Source organism: Onychomys torridus, chromosome 7 (assembly GCF_903995425.1).
Source record: "Onychomys torridus chromosome 7, mOncTor1.1, whole genome shotgun sequence".
Classification (NCBI taxonomy): domain Eukaryota; kingdom Metazoa; phylum Chordata; class Mammalia; order Rodentia; family Cricetidae; genus Onychomys; species Onychomys torridus.
In genome coordinates, this window is record NC_050449.1 from 8964100 (window position 1) to 8985634 (window position 21535).

Sequence of the window (21535 nt, forward strand, 5' to 3'; positions counted from 1 at the left end):
ACACACAGACAAAGAAAGACTATTAAAAGCTACAAAGGAAAAAGCCATATACCATATAAAGGCAGACTTATTAAAATTATAACTGACTTCTCAATGGAGACTCTAAAACACAAAAGAGCCTGGACAGATGTGCTGCAGATTCTAAGAGACGCCAGATGCCAGCCCTGATTATTATACCCAGAAAAACTTTCAACCACCATAGATGAAGAAAATACAAGATATTCCATAATAAAGTCAAATGCAATCAATATCTATCCACAAATCCAGCTCCAAAGAAAGTACTAGACGGAAAAGTTCAACCCAAGGAAGTTAACTACACCCACAAAAATATAGGTAACAGATAATCTCATACCAGGAAAACCTTAATAAAGGAAACACACACACACACACACACACACACACACACACACACACACACACACACACACACACACACAAACTAACACCACCAACAAAAAGAACGTAATAACAAGAATTAACAACCATTGGTCTTGATATCTCTCATTATCAATAGACTCAATTCCCCAATAAAAAGACACAGATTAACATAATGGATTCAAAAACAGAATCCATCCTTCTGCTACATATAAGAAACACACCTCAACATCAAAAATAGGCATTACCTCAGAAAAAATGGGTTGAAAAAAGATTTTCTAAGCAAATGAACCTAAGAAAGAAGCTAGTGTAACCATTCTAATATCTAACAAAATAGGAGTAGTAAACAAGAGAAAATAATCAAACTCAGGTCTGAAATTAATAAAATAGAGACAAAGAGAACAATGCAAAGAACTAATGAAACAAAGAGTTGGTCCTTTGAGAAAATTAACAAGATAGACAAACAAGAAACTCAAAGCAATTTTACCAAAATCAGTGACAATACAAAGCTGTCCACTATCTCCATATCTATTCAATGTAGCATGTTGTGGGATGTCTTTCTGTGTGCTGTGAATATTTGTTACTCCCATTGGCTAATAAATAAAGCTACATTAGCCTATAGCAGGGCAGATTGAAGCAAGGTGGAAAAATCCAAGAGAGATAATGAAAGGAGAGTAAGGGAGATGCCAAACTGCCATCCAAGGAGCAACATGTAATGGGATGCAGGTGAAGCCTCAGAACATATGACAATACATAGATTAATAGTTATGGGTTGAGTTAAGTTATAAGAGCTAGTTAGCAGTTAGCAAGAAGCTTGAGCCATAGGCCATACACTTTACAATTAATAGTAAAGCTCTGAGTGGTTATTTTATAACCATGACCACAGGGCCATGCAGGACCAGAGAAACTCATGGCTACAATAGTACTTGAAGTTCTGGTTACAGCAATAAGAAAACTAAATGAGATCAAGCGATAAAAATTGGAAAGGAAGAAATCAAAGTATTGCTATTTGCAAATGATATGATAATATACATAAACTACCGAAAATATTCTATCAGGGCACTCCTACAGCTGATAAACACCTTCGGTGAAGTGCCTGCATACAAGATTAACTCAAAAGTATCAATAGCCCTTCTAACAATTTATACAAATGACAAACATCCTAAGAAAGAAATCAGGGAAACAACGCCCTGCCCAATAGTGACAAATAATATAAAATATCCTGGGGTAACTCCAACCAAGCAAGTGAAAAACCTGCATGACAAGAACTTCATGTCTTTGAAGAAAGAAATTGAAGATGATGTCAGAAGATGGAATGATATTCCATGATCATAGATTGATAGGCTTAACATAGTAAATATGGCCATTTCACCAAAAATAATTCACAGATTCAATGTATTCCTATCAAAATTCCAATTACAGTTCTTTTCAGACATTGAAAGAACAATACTGAACTTCAAATGGAAAAATAAAAATACCCACAATAGGTAAAACGATCCTGTACAATAAAAGAACTTCTGGAAGTATCACCACCCCCAATTTCAAGCTGTACTACAGAACTATAGTAATAAAAGCCACATGGTATTGATATAGAATAGTCAGGTTGATCAATGGCATCAAAATCAAAGACCCAGACACAAATCTTCACACCTATGGACATCTGATTTTTGACAAAGAAGTCAGAAATACACAATGGAAAAAAGAAAGCATCTTCAACAAATGTTGCTAGTCTAATTGGATTTCGGCATGTAGAAGAATGCAAATATGGATATATCTTTCACCTTGCATAAAACTTAAGTCCAAGTAGATCAAAGACCTCAACACAGAACCAGATACACTGAACTTGATAGAAGAGAAAGTGGGGAATAGCCTTGAATGCATCAACACAGGAGACAACTTCCTCAATAGAACACCAAAAGCTCAGGCACTGACATTGACAATTAATAAATGAGACTTCATAAAACTGAGAAGTTTCTGTAAGGCAAAGGAACACCTGGACAAAATGATCAAGACCAGCCTGGTCTACAGAATGAGTTCCAGGACAGCCAGGACTACACGGAAAAAATGCTGTCTCTTAACAAAAAAAAAAAAAAAAAAAAATGGGTACAGATCTAAACAGAGAATTCTCAACAGAATAATCTCAAATGGCTGAAAAACACTTAAAGAAATGCTCAGTACCCTTAGCCATTGGGGAAATGCAAATCAAAATGATTGAGAGTCCATCTTACACCTATCAGAAAGATGTAAGATGTCTAAGATGAAAAACACAAGTTACATCCCATGCTGGTAAGGATGTGGAGCAAAGAGAACACTCCTCCACTGCTGGTGGGAGTGCAAACTTATATAGCCATTATGGAAATCAATATGGGGATTCCTCAGAAAGGTGGAAATTGATCTACCTCAAGACCCAACTATACTACTCCTGGGCATGTATTCAAAGAACACTACCACATCCTACCACAAAGACATTTGCTCAACTATGTTCTTAGCAGCTTTATTCAAAATAGCCAAAAACTGAAAACAACCTAGATGTCACTTAGAATAAAGTGTTACTCAGCTGTTAAAAGAAAATAACATCATAAAATGTGCAGGCAAATGGATGGAACTAGGAAAAAAATATACTGAATGAAGAAACCCAGAACCAGAAAGACAAACATGGTGACTGACAGAAAAAACTTTAGAACATATATACACAAGAAAATATATATAACATGGTACTGAAGATCTAATTAAGAACAGGCAAAAGAATTTGGGCAGGCTCTTTAGGAAGCCATGGATGCAGAGAAAATATCTGCAGATGAGAGGATGTTCAATTTTTCTTCATCCTTGGATATGCATTAAAACCAAGGTCTCTGACTTCATACTCACAAGGACAACTGCCACTTAAGAGGCTGGCTTTATGACTATGCTGAGGAGCTTCACCTCAGAAGCCAGGCAAGAACTTGAGGCAGTGTTGCTGGCTCTGCAGCTGGGGTCCCACTGTCTCTGATCCCAGGGGCAGGGGGTGAATAGGTACAGAACCAACAGCACAGGCTCTAGTAGACTACAAGCAATCTCCTTTATTAAACAAAGGACTGAGGTATGTATGTGTATACTTTTTGTCAGGCTCTGCTTCCAGCTGCTGTGGTGTTTCCTGGGTGGCTCTGGGTCGCATGTCAGCAGTGGTCATCTTGGGGGTCCGGTTTTAGGGTCCTCTGGGTCATGTCCAATCTCTTTGTTTGCTTAAGGCATGTCCAGTGCTTTCGGCCTTACAGGCGTCAAAGCAGGAACCAGGAACAGAAACGGTAAGGGGAGGCAGCTTGCTGGCTCACTCTTGCTTGTTCCTAGCATCTGCTCATCTAGCTCTATTACACAAGCCAGGCAACCTATTTATGGATGGTTCTTCTCACAGTGGGCCGGCCCCTCCCACATCAATCAGCAAGACAATGCCCCACATACCTATGCTCAGCCAAACTGTGACCTTGGAATCCGCCCAGACTTTCTCAGATGGTGCTGGTCTGTGGAAAGTTGTCCTAGTTGTCATCTCTTGCTGTGATAAATACCTGACCAAAAGCAACTTGGGGAGGAAAGGGGGCTTTTCACCTTACAGGTTACAGTACATCATCTAGAGAATCAAGGTAGGAATCAAGTCAGGAACTGGGTGGTAGGAACTGAATCAGAGACCATGGAGGAACACTGATTACTGGCTTGCCCAGTGACTCATGCTCATAGCCCAGACCCATCTGCTCAGGAACGGCACTGCCTGCACCAGACTTGGCTTTCCTACATCTAGTATTAATCAAGTTAATGTCCCAGAGCCATGCCCACAGGCCAATCTGATGGAGAAAATTTCTACATTGAGATTCCCTATTCCCAGGCATGTCTAGTTTGTTACGGTAACAAAAACAAGACAGCACACAAGTTGACAGCTGAAGCTAGTAAGAACAGGGTCCTTCAAATCTTTGACATTTCTTTGTGTGTACATATGTCCCTGCTTTTAACACATCTTATTAGAATAATCTCTTCACATTTCCTTGTTCATCTTATTTTATGCTACAAAAAGACAGTGGATTTAAAAAAAAATGTATCACCCAGCATGCATCACAAGTCTTGACCATTTATAGGTATTTCAAAAGTATTTGCTGAACACTCTTACTGTTTCACCATGAGGAGTGACTTTCATTTTAAGAACTGCTGGCAGAATATCCCATTGATGATGTTACAGAGAAGATCATAATGCGTTCCAAAGACAAGTCAAAACCATAGTCATAGAACTTGACAAAGATGACCCATGTGAATTCTATTCCAGGATGTGTGATGCTTACTTTGATGGTTTCAGTTTGATTTGTCCTTTATTTGTTTGACTTTTGGTTCATACATATCCTCTTCCACATGTCCTAGAGAGTAGGATTCTAGAATTAATTTCTTTTATAAAAATATTTATTTTTATTTTTATTGTGTTTATTTGTATGTGCATGTGTACATGAGAGTCCAAGTGCCCTCAGAGGTTATAAAAGGTTTTAGATCACCTAGAAGTGAAGTCACAGGTAGTTGTGAGCCACCAGATTTGGGTGCCACGGACTATACTCAGGTCCTCTGCAAGTGCAATATGTGCACTTAACTCTGAGCCATTTCTTCAATCCCTAAATTTATTTCCTTAAAACTAATATTATGTAACTTTTCTTTCCCATGTAAAAATATCCCTCCTCCTTAGCTCTAAGTTGTTTCTAATAATGATTTCATACTGTAGTATAGTGCATACCATATATTAATTTACATAACTCTAGATTACAGTTAAGAGAGAGAGAGAGAGAGAGAGAGAGAGAGAGAGAGAGAAAGAGAGAGAGAGAGATCTAAAAACTGCAACAACCAAAAGAGGGAAAATCCAAGACCATTTTCCTTCAACTCATCACTCCAGTAGCTGTTTCCAAACTACTGCTTAGGGCTGAGCTGGTGACTACACCACTAACATGAAAGTTGTCCAGTCCTTGTCATTGCAGACTGGGGGAAGAAGCAGGTGTCTCAGTTAGGGTTCCTGTGGCTGCAATAAAACACTAGACCAAAAGCAAGTTGGAGAGGAAAGGGCTTATTTGGCTTACACTTCCAGATCATAGTCCATTATTGGCAGAGGTCAGAACAGGGACTCAAGCAGGGCTGGAACCTGGAGGCAGGAGTTGATGGAGGAGTGCTGCTTACTGATTTGCTCCACATGGCTTGCTCAGCCTTCTTTCTTAAAGAACCCAGGACTGACAGCCCAGGGATGGCACCACCCATCAGGGGCTGAGCCCTCCCCCATTGATCACTAATTAAGAAAATGCCTTACAGCATTTCCTCAGCTGAGGCTCCTTCCTCGGATGACTCTAACTTGGGTCAAGTTGACACAAAACCAGCCAGTACACTGAGTGCATGTGTCAAGTGTGCACATCCATTCTGGAATTAGCGTGTATCATGCCCACTCGCACTTCAGGGGCAATGGTTGACTTACAAAGCTGCGATGGCCACCAGGGAGCCTGGAAGCACCAGCCGAGCAATCATGGTACAGCTACAGTTTAAGCAAATGGAGAGAGGCTTTGGTGGATAGCTCACATGCTTCCCTGCAGGTGTGTTTACCAGAATTTGTGGCAATTTTTCTAATACTGGCTCTGTATTTCGTATTTGTCCTTACTACTAGTGTTGTTATTTACACTGATTACGGGAAATGGAAGTAAGTTTCAATAAACATGTTCACTTGGCTCTCCTCTGCAGGCTGTGACTCTACTCATTGCATTTTTTGTTAGGACATAGGTAAGCAGGCTCCTTTTTCTCCATCATTCCTGAATCAGCAAGAGCTATAATCTGGTGTGGTCACTCTTTCCTGTGCCTCTCTGCTAAATGTACAACTGTAGCTCATCACTAAATTTAATTTACTTTTCCATGACCACCAAAAACCTTCCAATTCTGTTACATATACTCTTCTCTTAGTTCTTTGTAACCCTGCCTACCTCTCCAGCAGCTAATGTGTCTTCCTGCTATTGGTTTTATCTTGCTGAAATTACATTTTTAAAAATGAAAATACAAAAGATTTTGTAGCCTTGAAAACTTTGCCTTTCTGATTTATCTTCTCATCTTTCTCTCTACTTTGTGAAAATCACTGGCCCTAACATATTCAACAGGGCAATGTCTCAAGCACAGCAGAATGTCCCTGAGTTCTGCTGTAAATCTTACCATGTAATCCTGGGCTTAGACTGATTTTACAACAGAATAATGGATCCTGAATGCTAACATTTTATTTAACAGTTTTAAAATCTGTTCACAAAAATTAGGCATCAAAAAGTCTTTTTGTCAAGAAACACAAAATCCTCTGCCTTCTAAGTCTCTACCATGCCAGCCCACAAACTATAGAGGACTATAAATCCTGTGGGAGTAAGGTGCTCCATTCTCTTGTAATGAAACACAAGGCCCCTAGTCAAACATAGTGTGTGGATTTGAGGTTGATATGCTAGGCATTTGACAAACTTAATTTGTTCCCTAAGGAGATGTAATCAGCATTGCAAAATCTCTCATACAACACTGGGGTGAGTTTGCATAATCTTCCATTCAGCATTCAGAAAAACCCCTCAGCAGAGTACATCCCTGAGACTGAATAATTATGTCTAGCTTTCTTTAGAGAGCTCAGAGAGGTTTACAAGCCAGAATTAAGGCAGAGAGCATTTATGAGGCTGTGAAGTGAGGGCAAAACACTGTTTTCTTTTTAGTGCACCAAGAGTTGGGTAAGGACTGCTGAAGAATCAGTGAAACAGCTGGTTACAGACAGAAGTGCTGATGCCAGGGAAGCCTCCAGCGGAAACTGCTCTCTACCCTGGTCATTTAAGAGGGCAGCTGCTCAGGCTCTCCCTCTCTTAACAAATGCAAACAACATAGAGACCCTACCTCGGTCCAGCCAACGGGTAATAGGACAGCATCTCTTGAGTGGGCTCCAGCGTACTCCTTCCAAGGCATTGCCACACAAAAGGAGAAGGAAAATTAAAATCTTTCTGCAAGGCTTGTTATCTCTTTCTGAGAAGATGAGAAGACTTAAGTTTGAAATACTATTAAAATTGGATTTACCCTAATTTGACTCAAGTAGGAAGATCATTTTAGTTTCTTTATGAAGATAAGAAAAGGGGCACTATTGAGAATGGCTGACAAAATTCAATAGACATTTTAAAATATGTACAATTAGTAGAAGATAGTTTTCTCCCTAAGCGATTAGAATTTTGCTACATTTAATTGTTATAACAACTATCAAATTATATATAACTAATATGTTAAGAATGGTAATAATGAATATAGCAATGTACTCTAAATGTCTGTGGTATCCTTACAAATTTTACAAAATATGTAGACACTGAAGTATTTATTGTAGGCACTTTAGAATGCGTTTTTCTTCCATGTTTCCTTTGGGGGTTGTGGAAATACATTACTCATCAAATCTAATGTTTTTCAAAATGTGACCCATCCTACTAGGCACCAGAGAAAGCCTGTGGGTTCTACCCTCAAAAGCACCTCCCTTGGCATTATTTGCAAGTTTCCAACTTTTCCTCTCTCATTCTGGCACAATCTGCACTGCCCTGGGCCTTTTGTCTTCACTGGTAACATTTTAGGGAACTTTCCTACCAAATTTGACAACGTCTCTATCAAAACTGACCTTTTCCCTTTACAGACAAAATAAAATCAACACCTCTCAGGATGAATTATAAGATCCCATGTGACAATATAATTAGCATCAAATTCCAGCATCTGCATTTTCTAGACTTCATAGGTATTGCTTGTTTCCTGAGACAGGGTCTCATGTATCTCATGTAGACAGGTTGGTCTGGAACTTGCTGTGTAGCTGGGAATCCTGTTCTGATCCCGTGTCTTACTCCTGCATGATGGGATAACTGGCATGTGTCACCAGGGTCAGTTTTATGCAACTCAGATCAAACCTAGGACTTCCTACAAGTTAGTGGGTCCTCTGTCAACCAAGCCATATCCCCTGCACTGTCTGTTTGGTTTTTAACATTATCTATAGTTATGTACAAATCCACAAGTAGACTGTTGAGAATTTGTTCCTAAAATAGTAAAATATTTTAGATACACTATCAATAACAATGGAAAGCTTTCCTGGTATAGTAATATTTACTAGAAAATTTGTAGTAATATTGTTGTGGGAAGCCAACAGGCTTTAGGATTAGGGCAAGGTTGTAAGCTAATACAAATCAGTGTATTAACAAATAAAAAGATGATATTCTACTTTTTCTAGGGATAAAATATAGATAGCCAGCAAGACAGAGGTTGGCATTAAGGCCACTTTGATAGTATCTTCAACTTTTCTTCTTTCCATAAGCAGTGACGAAAACTTTTCCCACATAAACTCTTGGAGAGTCTCCTTTTCCAGGCACAGAGAAGGAACTGAGCTATTTTAAGATTCATGACTATTCTAGCATTTCAACGTCCTGAGGCAAGAAGGCTTTGTAGTGAACCGTTTAAGAAATATTCTCTCACCTTAGAGCTTTAATTTTGGCCAATACAGTCACATTCTCTTAACAAAGGTTTCTTTTTTGGGCCCTGAATGCATGACTCCCATTCAAGGTTTTATGTTCTGATCTGATGTAATTTAATTTACAACTCCACTCTCAGCACTATGAGATGGAGAACATTTCATTTTTAACAACTGTGTAGCAATTTTTAAACTCTTAAATGCTTTAACAGTTTTTCTTCAAGTAATGATTTCCCAGAATAGCCTTTTAGTCATAGTTAAGCTTTGCTTTTAGAAATGTGTAGGAACTGGAAATAGTCCAAACAGGAGAAGTCAAAATGAATAAAGGGGCAGAAAATAAATTATCTTGGAAAAAGTTGGAGTTAAAAATGGAAATCAAAGGTATTATATAGTGCACCTAATTCACCAAACTCTCTTGCAAATCAACATTAATGGGTTTGCAAAATTGTCGTGGAAAATTGAGCACACAAACACACGGACACACAACACACACTTCCCAACACACATACATTCTCACACTCTCACACACTTCTGAACCACAAATAGCAAGAAACCCCCAAGGTCTATCCCTAACTTTGTGATCTATCTTGAAACTTAAGATCCAAGCTAGAAAGATTCCACAACATTTGAGCTAATCAGGTAGTATGAATGAATGTTCTGAGGATTGTGAAGCTTCACTTCCAGAAGAATCTCTTTAAAATTATTTCCTTGAGTATTAATTTCACATCCAGTTATGCATCATTAAGACACCCTGGTATCTATGAAAATCATGTGATGTGCAGTGCCTGCTTTCACCAGGGAAAACAAGGTCAAAGCAAAGTTATCCTAGCTTCTCATCTCAAGCAAACACCTGTCCCTATTCTCTGAGCCGCAGGAGAGACAGCTATAGAGGCAGAGATGGAGATGTCTTCCTAGGAGTCAGGCAATCGCCAGAACCAAAGAAAAACAGTCCCAGAAAATGGTCCTGAAACTCTGACTTTCTGTTGATTCGCTTTATGGAGGGACTAGCCAAACCACAGGCTAAGGGGGAATGTGATTAAGACCTTAGTTCCTTGACTCGATTCCTGCTACACAGTCAGAGATTAGCTGATTGATGTCACATAGCCCACTGTTCCTCTCGTGATCTTTCTCCAGGCCAGTAGTTCCTGTAAACACTCCACCTCCTTGGTAACTGCTTCTAACAGCTCACACCTGAGCACTGCAGTCTGCCATATTGACTTTATTAGCTTTAGGCACAACTTTGCAAGTAATCCCATTGCTAAACTCTACCCAAATTACCCAGTTTAAATTACCACAGACTATAATTACCTGGGGTCCTGACAGTATAGTATACCTTAGTTATAGAATTATACCATGTATTCAATGTTACACAAATGTTCCCCTAAGCTGGAGAATTACGTTTTATCTACAATCCATTGTGGTGTTGGACATGAAACTAACCTAAAATAAAAGTAAACCACTAGGGAGGGGACTGTGTTGAGGGAGTTAGAAGGAGAGATGAGGGTAGATATTATTGTGTTTAATTGTATACATGTATAAAGTTCTCAAAAGTAAAGAAAAATACAAAAAATGGAAAAATTAATGAAAAATAGACTTCTTAAAGTATTATCTTGACTAATACAAACATTATCTCTCATTTTATTTTGTATATCTCAAGATTACCCTGTTCACAAAGCTGAAATGATCACTGCTTAGCAAAGCTCTCAGACTTGTCTTTTAAAGTATTAGGGAATATATTGATTATAAAGACTAAGTAATTAAGATTAAAACTTGATGCTTTTCTGATATTTCCCACAAGGACTAAGCTTCCAAGTCTGTCCACATTCAGCAGTTTGCTGAACTACTAGTTAGCACACTTCCAGGTAACACATTGCAAATAGGATGCTATGGGAAAGTAAGATCCCAAAACAGAATGAAATTGAAAAGGCGTCATTTCCGGCTCTCTTCCCTGCAGAGAAGCGACCAGCAGGTACGCTAAGAGGGTAGCCATGAACCCATGTCTGCTGCTTACTTCTCAGAAAAGCCAGTGATTTGAGGACGTGTTGTAGAGATGGGAGAAAATAAAACACTTGTGTGCTTCTGTGTGGGTGATCTCATAGCCCGGTATGAGCTTTCAGGTCAAAGGACAACTTGCAGGAGGCAGTTCTGTCCTACCAATTGGGTTCCAAAGACAGAAGTTCAGTTGTCGGACTTGGCCTCAAGCAACTGGACTTGCTGAGCCATCTTACCAGCCTGCAACTCTTCCCTAAAGCTACCACTCCAGTACACTCTCCACTCCCTTCAATGAAACTGAACAGTACACAACAATGGCATCAGAGTCCCTAATGTGCTGTGAGCATTTAGAGAACCTTGTACTAGGCTGAGCACTTTTTGAGAATCATTTATGACTTGTAATCACCCCCCTGATGAGATGTAGATACTAATAAAACACAGAGAATGCAGGCAAGCAAAGCAGAGGAGACTCCATGAATTATTCAGTTATGTGTCTTGGCAGACTAACACTCTAACCTCAGATTTAAAAACACTTGTGCCTTACTTTCAAAGATTCTACAAGCTCATAAAGTCTTACAGTTTTACTACCATACAATACACATCTCTTCTCTGCTAGAGTACAAGCTATGTTATGGGGAGTCTACTTATAATATTAGTATCTCCTCGACTGACAATGTGGTAGTTTTCTACAATGTGTACTGGATAAATGAAAAAAGATAAATATCCTTCAATGTTTGTAAAAAAGTGAACAAGACAAAGGGACTGCATGGGAAGTGCATCCTAACCAATATGCACACCCGAAATGCTACAACCATCTCTTAATCTCACAAGAGATCTAGCTGAAACTTAGTTCTCTCGCTAAAAACTCTTGAGCTATCTAATTCTGAAACATTACCAAAGGCAGTTAAGTGCCTGTCTGTGCATTAGAAACCAAGCTCTGAAGATCAATAAAACCCAAATTGCTTTTTAAAAAGAGATTCTACCACATTTTTAAATACTTCAAAAGCAAGATCAGGATCATAAGCTGAGCACAGAAACAGAAAAACACTAAAGATTCCCAAAGCGCTCTCCCCACAGAAACGAGTTTACACTCAGACAACGGAAAAACTAGAAAAGGGCGAAACTGCTGTCCAAGCCAGCATGCAGAGGGGACCATGCTCTTCCAACACACCCAGTGAAGATGGATGTTGAATTCGCACATGCTCAATGTCTGAAGCCCTCAAATCACACTCAAAACAAATGTTTTTCCTAGTCATATCTACCTCATTGTCATCCCCAACCCCAGTCCCAACAAGTGACAGTTGCCGCTGATTGTACAGTCAGTAGCCAACAGAGTGTGGGTCACTCAACACACAAAGAAAAAACAGATAAATAAATAAAGAACGGATGCTGTAGATCTGGAAATACTGGCTTGTTCTTTCAGTTTGGTCAAAAGAGGGGACACATTGTTGGGGGAAATATCTCCCAGATATCCAATGAATCTCACTTTCATATTCATGACTGCTCTCACATTCTTTTAACTTTTTCTGGTTTTGATTTTAATCTCTTAATACATATATTGTACATGTTTTGATTTACTTGTCCTGTTGAAAGGGGTATGCAAGACCATGTGGAAGCCAGAGTAACACATTAGTCCCCCTCTTCATGCCCTGTGGACAGGTCTTTCAGTGAACCTGGAACACTCCATTCATTTCCAGCTAGACTTATTCAGCATGCCCAATGACCATGCTATCCCTGCCACAAATTCCACAACATAGAGTTTACTGGGGGGTTCATGCCAGCTGTGTGCAGCTGTGCCCAGGTTTATACTTGGGTGCATGGGATCTGAACTCGGGTGTCAGCACTGGCTCAGTAACAATCAGAGCAATCACTCCAGCACCATCTGCTTTTAACATACATAGGGAAATGACTAACAAAATCAAGCAAATTAGCACACCCATGGCCTCTTAATACTCCACGGCAATTTGAAGTATTTTTCCCTTGATGTACTACAATAGTTCTCACATTAAGAAAAAGTATCTTGGGGAGCATTTTTTTTTAAACTTAAGGAGCTAAAAGAGGTTCCTAGACCTATTAATTAGCATCTTAGATAGCAGAAATATGAACTGATAATGACCTGAATTAAAGGATTTGGAGAGAGTATTTTAACTAGGAAGATAATCTTTCTCTCCACCTGGGACAACTCCACACCACCTGTTATGCTGCAGGATTCTTCATTCTCAGAAGTGTTTTGTTTGGGTAATGGATTGTAGTGCTCTAATTACAGTTCACTAATGATAAAAATCCCATGTCATTCATAATTGCTTATGGCTGCACTCTATTTTTCTTAACTATTTTCTTTATTTTTCAGACTTCCTTTCCTATGGTGTATTAATTTTATCATTAATAAAGTGAATAGGCAATGGAATGAATTCATTTAGTATCACAACTAATTGCCATGTTTCCATAAAGGTGGACTTTTAGTCTATTTAAACCTGTGCAAATGAAGATCATGAAGACAATAAAATTTTATGAGATACAGCATGACAGAAAACACCTGTTAGAAAATGCAGTACCAATTTATGCCTAAAATGATGGCTCAAAATATAGAAAGATCCCTAGCTTATTTTAAATAAAGCAATCTTTTCAGCACTGCAGTCTTAAGGCCAATTTTACCACAAAATTAAGGACTCCACAGCACACTTGATCCATTCATTTGAACTACCTCAGCCATCCATCAGCTCTCTCCAAAGTCAATGAGGCCATGAAATCAGTATTGATCATAAAAACAATTGAAATTAATAAAACAGACTCATAATAAAATTGTATGCCTGACCCAGGGTCAGTAGAGAAATGGATTATCATTTCTAATGTGCTTTTACAAAAATGGCCCCTATAGATCTATGATGAGGAATTTTCCATGAACTTGTTTAACAGCGAAGGGCATAGACCACTTCATTCATTCCCATTCATTTCTTCACTCTTGTATAAACTCTATTTTTCTAATATCCTAATAAATGTGAAATGCTGTGGGCAATTAAGGGAGCAGAGGCCCTACTAACTTGCAAGACAACAGAAAAGATGTAAAGTGCATAGGATGTCTCAAAGAGAAAGATGCTGTAAATATGGCCTAGGCGCCTGTTCAGGAAATCAACAGGCAGATATAAACACCTAACTCCAGCAGTGTTAAATACTCTCAGAAACACATGGTCTCAAGGCTTGTTCCGAAGGTGGTGCTATGTGGGGGGACTGTGGAAACTGGAGATGGGAGGAGATAGCTAGAGGAAGTGTTAGCCAAGTCACACAAGGCAGGTTGATGGGCTATCTTGTCCCTGGCTTCTTCCTTTCTGATTCTCTGATGTGACTTATCCGTGAAGTGACCAGCTGTCCTCTGCCACACATTCCTGTTGTGGAGATGCCTGTACAATCATGAGGAGACAAATAAGCATGAACCGCACCCACCCTCTGAAATCATGAACCAAAGAAGCCATCTTTTCTGTTTCTTTCAGGTATCCGGTCGGTCACACAAATGCCTGGCACATGTCATTTAGTATCCTACTTGATCCACCCAGCTTGCCTCTGTACCTTCATCTGGAATTCCTACTCTTCCTATACCCAGCTATTGGATACAGCATCTGCAGTCCTTTTTGGCCATGCACTCATGCCTTCCTGAACTGCTGTGTCCTCACCATATGTCTCACTCTGTGGCTCCATATTCCCTGAGACTCAGCTTGACCATTTGCTGACCTCCAGCTCTAGCAAGTTCCACTTTTGGAGTTTGTCATGTGTTTTTTTGTAAGTTTAATGCTGTACTACTTACTTGGGATTCCCCAGCATCTAGTTCCATACATACCACAAACAGTTATTGAATGTATATATAGCCATTTGATTATCTAGCAATAGATAGAGGCATAAAGTTAGCACAAAATAAACAGAAGTTAGTTTTTTATAATTACACTGTCTATAGGCTTCCTAAATTCCCCATCTAGATATTTAACTGGGATGTTAGGGACCAAGATGTCAGGAACCAAACATGAACCATGGAAAGTACTAGCTAGACCAGAGAACAAGTCATAAGCCCCTTCCCAGAGCACTAACCAGAGGCCCCCAAAGATAAGAGAACATCCCACAGTCAGGTGCCATGACAACTGAACGTAAAGAGTATTCCATGGTCAGGTAGCCTAGCAACAGAATAAACTGGCCCCTGACCAGTGACCTTAGCTGACATCTCGCAGTTGCATGATCTGCCTCACACGTCTTGCACCCCTTCCATGTTCTGCATGCCCCTTTTCCCTTTCCCTCCTTCCTGCCCCTTCCCCTCCTATGCTATATAAGCCTTGCAGAGAAAAATAAAATTGGCAGCTTAATCAGAATCTTGTCTTGCTGTCCTCCTTTGTGTCTCTCATCCCTTTCATTCACTCCCACAGGTGGGTCGCCCCATTGAAACCCCGCTGGCCGGGGCACTGAGGGAAATAGAGACATATTCACAGATTAAAAGCTGTAGTTGAGTGATGTTTTATTTATAATGGCAAGAGTGTGCATAATCTGAATGTCTGACTAGAATACTATTTAGTAGTAAAAAGTAACTAACCACTGATTCCCATAACATTTCTGATGATTCTCAAGATCGTGAAGCTGAACACAAGAAGCAAGGCATGAGTAAGAACACAGTGAAAGACTCAATTAACAGGAAGAAAGTGGAAGAATTAGCCCAATTGTTGCCCTTATGAACAGCATAAGGACTTAGTGGGATGTCCAAAAAAAAAAAAAAAAAAGAAAGCAGAAAGTATAAAAGTGAGAGGGGGCTGCTGTGGGATGTCTTTCTGTATGCTCTGAATATGTGTAGCTCTCATTGGCTAATAAATAAGATGTTTTGGCCTATGGCAAGGCAGCTTAGAGACAGGTGGGAAACCTAAGGAGAGACACAGGAAAGAGAAAGGCAGAGTCTGGAGAGATGTGAGCCAGCCACCCAAGGAGCAACATGTAATGGGATGTAGGTAAAGCCATGGAACATGCAGTGATATGTAGATTAATAGTTATGGGTTGAGTTATGTTATAAGAGCTAGCTAGCAAGAAGCCTGCCATAGGTCATACAGTTTGTAAATAATATTAAGCCTCTGAGTGATTATTTTATAAGTGGATGTGGGATTGTGGGTGAGAGAAGATTTGTTCTGACCATGGGCTGGGTGGGACCAGAGAAAATTTCCCAGTACAGGGGGATGTCTAATGGGGATCCAGGAAGAGTTAGAAGGGGAAAGTGGGTATTGGGTGTATATTGTTGTATTATGTAAAAAATTTGAAAAGATTAAAAAAACAAATAAAAACTATTGAATTTAGTGGTGACTATATGGATGCATACTTTGGTTTTTTATCAGATTTTTAATATATTTGTTTTGTTGGTTTGGTTTCTCATTTGTTTAAGCTAAATAAATACTAGTTTAAAGTTAATTTTATATATGTGAAGATATATGATATATATTAAGTTATATGTATAATATATAATTACTTATTAAGTTAAAGCTAGTATCTATTTAAAATGAGAAGCCAAACTAATAAAACATAAATATTTTTGCTTGTTTTTGTTTTGGGAGGGTTTTGGTTTTGTTGTTGTTGGTGGTGGTGGTGTTTCCAAGACAAGGTTTCTCTGGGTAGCTCTAGCTATCCTAGAACTAGCTCTGTAGACCAGGTTGGCCTTCAACTCAGAGATCCACCTGCATCTGCCTCTCAAGTGCTGAGATTAAAAGAGTGTACCACTAGTGCCTGGTTAAATAATAAATATATTATAAATCTCATAAATGCTACAAACACTACAAAATACAGTCTGAAAAATCAGTAAAGATTTTTATTATGTATTTCTAGAACATTCTTTCTACAATTTTCTACATAGACTTTGATTAACTTTTCATTGAATAAGGATTTCATTGTTTTTGCTTTCCAGAGAATAAAAAAGTAATTTGATAGTTTCTCTAACCTGAGAGGTTAAACTTTGGTGTTAGGAAAGCATCTTTTGACATTGATGTGTGTTGGCAAGGTCATGTGACCTTATAAGGTATTGGAGGAAAACCTTTAACCACCACTTTACAAACAGAATAATCCCTAATAATGCTCTAAATATGTGTCCTTACACCCACAGATAAATGTAGTTCTCTCCCCTCATTAAGAAAATGTCTCTTTGCAACAGTCAGAGACCATTACAGAGAGTCACAGCCAATCAAAATGTAGAGTGGTGGAGCCCAGTCCCAATGGGTCCATCTACAAAACACTCCCACAATAAGGCTTGGAACACTGACTACGAGGGGGTGGTAAGATTGTTTAGCACCAGAGGACCAAGGAGTTTGCTATAAGACTGTTTTCTGGTCATTCAGAAGCAACACACACAAAACCTCACCAACATGGCTGATTAAACATGAGCTGAACAAAGACAATCACAGACATACCAAAATGGATGGGGAAAGACAGTAAGGCCTAAACCCTACACAGAAAACTAAAGGTAGCTAAGGGAGTCTGGAAGTAGAAGAAATGGTCTTCCCCAGAGAAGAGCACACCAATTGGTTATCCAGTACCAAACGGTCAGTCCTGAAAACATATATACAGGTAAAAATAGGCAGATTGAGCAGGGTGTTTTATGTATTTAGATATATACATGTATAGAAATAAACATGGATGTATATAACAATAATTAATGATAAAAAACATGAATTTGAGAGGGAACAAGCAGAGATGTCTGGGAGGATTTGAAGGGATAAAAGGGAAGGAGGAAATGATGTAATTATATTATAATCTCAAAAAATAAAAGCAAGTTTTTTATGACAATTTTTAAAAGTAGCTATCACTCTTTCACTTCTGAGCTCTTATAGATTCACACACTGCTAAAATATGCTTTCTTATTTTACATATTTCAATACTATTTTATAAATTACCCCATAAATCTTAAAATATAGTGTACACATGACCGTATGTGGTACTGCAAAGCACAGTAGTGCTGGTCATTTGACCAGATGTCAATGAGACCAGAATCCTCTACCTAAAATTTAACACAGCCTCATATCTGAGAAGATTATCTCCTGGTCCAACTCTGACTTCTACTTTCAAATTATCTCTTTTTTCCACTACACACGCCATGTACTAAGCACCACAAGAGGCTTAACAAGACCCTGAGTTCTGTAGCTGTGTGTTTGTTTTTCTGAACTTATCCAGAGTGAGCTGATATAGGGACTGTTAGTAAGAACCCGTGCACACTCTAATAACCACACAAACTTACACATGCCCAGAACTGACTGAACATCACAAATCCAAACTCTCAAAACACCACTGTAGCTGTAAGAGTCTTATTAAATGAGAAACACAGAGCCAAATGCAGAGTTAAAAGCCCAAGAGGTCAGAGCAGTAGCTGAGAGCTGAGACTCAAAACCGCCTTTCTTACCCTTTGCTGCCGCTGTCATCCTTCCCCTCAGAAAGAGACCTACTTCCTGTGTATCTGTCTTTTTATTTATTTTCTGTTCTGCCTTCTCATTGGTTGTAAACCCAACCACATGACCTCCTTGTCACTGCTTGTCTATACAGACCTCCAGGTCTTCTATGTTGGTATTGAGATTAAAGGCGTGTGTCTCCATGCTGGCTGTCATGTAATCTGTATTAAAGGTGTGTATCACCACCACCTGGCTTCTACTATGGCTTGCTATTAGCTCTGACCACCAGGCAACTTTATTTATTAACATACAAATAAAATCACATTCAGTACAAATAAAATATCACCATACACCACCACTTTCTCTTAGATTTCAAATTATCACTGGAATTGCCATGCTCCTGACACGGTATGAGAAAGACAAAAATCCAGAGAAGGAAGAGAGACAGGCCAAATGCTGAGCAATTGGACTTCCAATGTACGAAGCTTACAATGTTTTGTAAATGTGACCATAGTAACATATGGCTGAGGGTCATTTGTCAGCTGCACATTAATCCTCATCTCCAATATAAGCCACAGCATTTATCATATTTTTATGCTAGTCCTCTAATTCTGATCATTTGGAGAAAATTTCCCAGCAAAGAATATAATCTAAACTTTATATCTAGTAAGAAAAAAAAACATTATGAAGAGTTTTTCTGGACTTGTGAACTTGGTAACTTTTAGTGAAATTCATTGTGAAGCTGTGTAACTCTAAATTGATGGTATAAGTCAAAATGTTTCATACAAGACACTGAGGAGGTCCAAAAAATGAGTTTCTTCTCTGGTTTCAGTCATTATAGGTACATTATATCTGCCAAACACCCAAACATTTCACATGTATCTTACCTCAAGCTCATAACAGCTATACAAAAACACTGAAAAACAAAATACTTCCTGTGTGGCAAGGGAAATATATTTTGGGTGATGTGAAATCCAGGAACAATGTTCTTCAAACAGCTTAGGGGAGGAAATGAACTGCTTTCTGAAAAGGTTTTTCTAGCAAGCATTTCTCCAGAGAGTAGACAGCAATCTATATACAAAATATAGCTATGCAACACAATCTCACTGTTCTGGGGAAATGATCTTTCTCTGAGACCATAAACTGGATGACAGGAAGCTGATAAACTGATTGATTAGTTAGAGGAAAACAGAAAACATGAGATTAGCCAATATTTGTAAAGCCCCAGTTTTCACACCTTGGTGTGACACTAGAAGATACTGTACTTTCTACCACACATTTTTGTGGCTTAATCAGTCACTTTATTTCATGAAAGCTAAATAATTTGCTTGATTTTTTTACCTTTTTTAAATATAGTGAGCAAAGTGTATTAAATATTCTATCCAAAAATGTGAACTAGCTCTCAAAACCATGAGCATTCACATCAAACAATAACACAAAATGTAAATGGTTCATACCACACTAATTATTAAGACTTAAAAGTGTGAAAGAGAGGCAAGGACAAGTTTGCCTTCCTCCTCTTTGGCACATCTGTTTCCATCTTCTTCCATCGGAGGGATCATGTATGGCCCGTGTGAATTCTGCCTGCTCTAGCACCATTCAGGGCTGATAACCACCCCACACCCTGCCCATCGTTAGATCTATACAAGGTGGTGAAAATGTGGGTGTCATAAGCAAAGGTACGTGCACAATAATTTTCAGCTCTATGTACAAAATTCAGTAGAAAGCAGGCACAGAACAGCGTGGAAGCTTCTCTCCTTCACAGCCTGCATCTCAGCCTCCAGAATTACTGCTTGCTCTTGAGAGAGCAGACATCTCTCCTCTTCTCAAGCTATGTGATCACTGGTGTTATTTGTGCCATTTCTGTCCCGGTCTCATCCACAGTCTGTCTGCTTCCTTCCACATGGACCCTTGAGTGTCTCTAGAAGAGGGACTCTGGTTTTTAACTTTGGGGGAAGCATATTGAATTAGATTTTTCCTGCCTTGACAAGGATTCTGCAAATGATGTCCATTCTCTGTTCCTAGGAGAGCACTTCTCCCCTTCTAGCCTCCTAGATGTGCCTGAATGCCAAGGAGAGGAGAGCTGAGCTTCAGCAGAAGAGCTGTTTTCACTATGACAAAAAATTGAGATAGAAGAATCTTGATGAACAATAGTAATAAGAAAAAATAATGGAAACAAGTTACATGTGTGAAATAAGAGGAGCTTGTGTGCAAAGAACTTTCAGAGTCTCCCTAAAATTATCAAGACTAAAGCACGTTATTTTTTAGTATTGTAACTTCAAAAAAATGTTGTGTATAAGGATGTTTTAAAAGCCTGTCCTTATGTCTATGTACCATATTTGTGCAGTACTTCTAGAAACCAGAAGAGGGCACAAGATCTCCCAGAGACAGGAGTTAATAGATGATTGTGTGCGGCCCTGTGGGTGACTGGGACTGAACTTGGGTTCTTTGGACAAACAGCCAGGGCTCTTAACCACTGAGCCATCACTCCAGCCTGGTGTATTAGCCTTTAATATATATCTGTTCTTTTTTTTTTTTTTTTTTTTTTTTTTTTGAGGAGGGTTTGTTTGTTTCTTTGCTTGTTTTTGGGTTGGGGGAGTTGTTTTGTTTGGTTTTGGTTTTGGTTTTTCAAGACAGGGTTTCTCTGTGTAGCATTGGCGCATATCCTGGAACTCGCTCTGTAGCCCAGGCTGGCTTCGAATACATATCTGTTCTTTAAGGTTCCGTTTCCTCTCCCAAAAATACAATGGACCACAGCCTGAAAAGAAAATAATATTACCTCATAGTGAATGGCTACTACATCTTAAGTCAATGTGGAACCTCACCCTTCATGAGAAAAGCAACACGCAGCTACTGCTCTTTTCTGTGTGTTATGCAGCAATATTGTCTGACATCCAAGACACTAATAATAAAAAGAATTCATCAGGGCCTGTCAGCACAGGCCAGTGACCCAACTCCTTGAAAAGCTAAAGCAGCAGAATAGATTTCAAGGCTTGCCTGGGCTAGGAGTAGATTTGAGGCAATCTGGAAAACTTACAATGACCCTGTACCAAAAATTAAAACGGGAGAGTGAAGAGATGGCTCTATGGTTACGAACACTTACTGATCTTACAGAGAAGCAGGTTCAGGTTCCAGCATTTGCAACCATCTGTAACTCTAGTTCTAGGGGACCCAACACTTCTTCCAGCCTCTGCAGGCACTGGGCATATAACAAGGTAGACAAACATACATGCAGGCAAAACACTCATAACATAAAATGAATAAATCTTTAAGAAATTAAAATAGAGCTTAAGCAGAATGC